Source organism: Poeciliopsis prolifica, unplaced genomic scaffold, assembly GCF_027474105.1.
Source record: "Poeciliopsis prolifica strain line A6 unplaced genomic scaffold, Auburn_PproV2 SCAFFOLD173, whole genome shotgun sequence".
Lineage (NCBI taxonomy): Eukaryota > Metazoa > Chordata > Actinopteri > Cyprinodontiformes > Poeciliidae > Poeciliopsis > Poeciliopsis prolifica.
Window position 1 is genome coordinate 153,784 of NW_026562548.1, and position 3,085 is coordinate 156,868.

At 37.2% G+C, this 3,085-nt stretch overlaps 1 long non-coding RNA gene across 2 annotated transcripts; it reads left to right on the forward strand.

Moving 5' to 3' along the window:
* The first annotated feature begins 1,079 nt into the window (after positions 1 to 1,079).
* LOC129356478 (uncharacterized) lies at positions 1,080 to 2,814 on the forward strand. Of its 2 annotated transcripts, XR_008605412.1 has the most exons (4): positions 1,080 to 1,385; positions 1,974 to 2,023; positions 2,122 to 2,279; positions 2,732 to 2,814. It is a non-coding gene; the product is annotated as an uncharacterized LOC129356478 (long non-coding RNA). The 2 variants fall into 2 exon arrangements; XR_008605411.1 differs by lacking the exon at positions 1,080 to 1,385 and having other exon boundaries at positions 1,865 to 2,023.
* The last annotated feature ends 271 nt before the right edge of the window (positions 2,815 to 3,085 follow it).

The window sequence follows — 3,085 nt, forward strand, 5'->3', positions numbered from 1 at the left end:
TACGAAAGAATCTGTAAGTACATTTCTTCTGTTTTACCTAGTACCAAATTTTAGGGAGAGATTTTAAATCGCTTGTTAAAAAAATTGTTGCTCGTAACAAATCGGACGACAGTATCCCAAAAGAGACTTAATTGTTATTGTTATTTTTGCTTTTCTTTAGGGTGATACTTTTTCTGATATTGCTAACACACACAGCTACACACAATAAGCAGATTTTAGTGCAGACCGATTTCAAACGCAGCGTTGTGGGCCAAACCATTTTCAAATACCGCCGCCATTCTATTTGTTGAGCTGCCATTGGTTCATTTGAGCGCCAACGAGGCAGAATGAAATCGGTTCACTGAAGAATCTATGTTGCTAGCAGAGGTTGTTACAAAGTGTCTGGACACAATAAAACCATTTGTATGATTTAAAAAGAGTAACTATTGTGCTTTCATTCTATGTACTTGGGCTTTTAATAATCTTTCTCACAGTCACATCAGCATGCATGGGTGGGTCTCATGTATGGATTCAGGCTGGTTTGGCTGGGACCCATGCAAGATTATTATTGTCGTTTTTTTCAATAAAACTGCATTGAATCGTTTAGCTTTGGGCTATATAGGTAATGATAAGAGGGCATGGGTTTTATCTGGGCCAACTGCGTGAGGCTCAAAAGGTTAACCGAAATGGGACTCATATTGTTGGCTCAATTGGGTTAAATGTATGGGCCCAATTCAGCATTAACGTGGGCTAACCGGGCATGGGACAGAAATGGGAACACTATATGGGGCCCATGTGGTTTCAGTATATTGGGCCTAAAAGGTTTTTTGTAAATAGGATGAAGGCATTGTAGTTCATATTTTTAAATTCTTTTTTTAATTGTTGTGTGACACTTTAAAGCGTTTTGTTATGTCATAGTTTATTTCAATCTGCCGCTATTGTGTTGGTCGAGAGTAGTCATCAGTGTCAGGGTTCCTGTGTGTGTATGTGAGTGTTGCATCTTATTTCAGCGAGGAGCCCGTGGAGCTTGGCACAGGTGGAGGAGCAGCAGAATCTTCAGTCTACGCTAGATTGACTGAAGATTCTACTGTGTATGCTAGATGGTTGCATACACCGGTAGTCACTCTGGCCTCTCCTGTTGTGAACAGTTTTCTGAGAACGTTTCTGTGTCTACTAGAAGTCACCTGGTCTCTGTGTTTGTTCGATCCTAGGGGTTTTGTCGCCTCATTCGAGAACTCACCAGTGAATACCTGCCTGCTCGCTCCGCCGATTCCACTGCCTCCACTCCACCCTTCGAGTTTCCAGCTCTCTTCCATTCCCACCTCGCATTTACCTTCGGAACCGCTGCACACCCTCTCTCAGGAACCTGGCATCTCACACCCACGCCTCGAAAGACCCGCACCGAAGTAAGCCTGTTCCTGTTTCCCCTCCGATCACTCATTCTAAGCCCGTCATAACTAAGTTCTCGTTTCAGGCCAACCTGGTCGAGTGGTCCTCACCCTTCCGCTGATGTCCGGGAAATAGATTTTATTTTGTCCTGTTGTAAATAAATCACTCACTCATCCCTATCCAACGTGTGGTTACTGCATGTGGGTCCGTAAATTGAAACCCATCATGTCAATCAGTGGCCAAGCCTGAAACAAATATTGAAAGATGAAGAAATTCTTTTTGATATTTTTGCAATATTTAGCTAGCAGTTATGTGAAATGTACTTATATTTAATTGTAGCTCTAATTTTTTTATATGTGCAATGTTTTAGGCTTTATTAGTTACATTTATAGTGATTTTCTAAACTGTTCTTAGGATTAATACTACTGTTTTAGTCCTGTCACAGTACCATATAAATGAGTATAATTGCATTAATGAAACTGTTCAGTGTTTACAATATAAGGCTTCAGTAGTTAATCTATACAAAGGCTGTTTTGCCTTAATTTTTTTATTTTTTTGAAAAGTCTAAATGTTATATTGCACTAATAAAATATATATTTTTGCAGGCTTCAAGAGGATCAGCGTGTGAAGATCACTTTATAATGATTTGAAAAAGGTAGATTAATATGTTAGTGAAATTAAGCACATAAGAGTGATATAACAAACTGATGAACAAAAACAAAATGTTGTCCTGTTATTGTCATTGTACTTAAGGTTGCCATGGCTACAGAAATTGGAGGAGCATCCTTAGATGACACAATACAACCAGCTGTGCGATTCCTCATGTCCCATGAACTGGAAGTCCAGTTCAACCTTTTTGGCCAACATTGGAAACAAGCTCTTGGACCTGCGTCTCTTTGATGTTTTGTATGGTAAATATCAGTTTTTATTGTCAGAGTAACTTTTTTTTTTCACTTTTCTTTCTGAAACATATGTTAATTTATTTTGGTTGTTTGTTATTTTTAGTAATGTTTTTAGTTAAAAATTGAGTCTTCAATTTTTGGTTTTATTTGAACAGTATTCTTTCACTGTTGTTAAGAACTTAAAAATTTGAAGGTAATATTGTTTGCATTTCAAACAATATTAAAATAACCACAAAACCACGATAGAACCTAGTAGTTGATTTATATAGATGGATATATTTTAAATTTACAGTAAGAATATAGTTTCTGTACATAATAATGATGACTCAAGAGTCCTTTTGATTATGGCATATCTCTGCAAGCATTTTTGCCCCATGAAGGGGGAGATGCAAATCTCATGAATGTTACATTGTGCTAAAATGAAACACTAATACAATTTCTACCTTTGCTTGTTATTTCAGGGGACTTAAAAGAAATTATCCATCTACAGAATCACACAAGCATACAGCAAAGACTCTCGAAGTGGTTTACTGGAGCCCGAGTGAAGTGGAAATAGACTAGAGAGACTGCCAGTTCAAACTCAGGTTGGGGAGGTCTTTCAAGATGGACAGTTTCAGTAAAGTATGAGAGATTTCAAATTTAAGCATGCATATGGCATGTAGGTTATTTTTAAAAATGTTTAACAAAAATGTATTGTGAAAGATCTATATAGGTGTGTATATTCACATTGTGTGTATCAATGTGAATATACGTGTATAAGTTATATAGATAGTATTTAGATGTATACATTTATAGACCTGTAGGAAAATATGTAG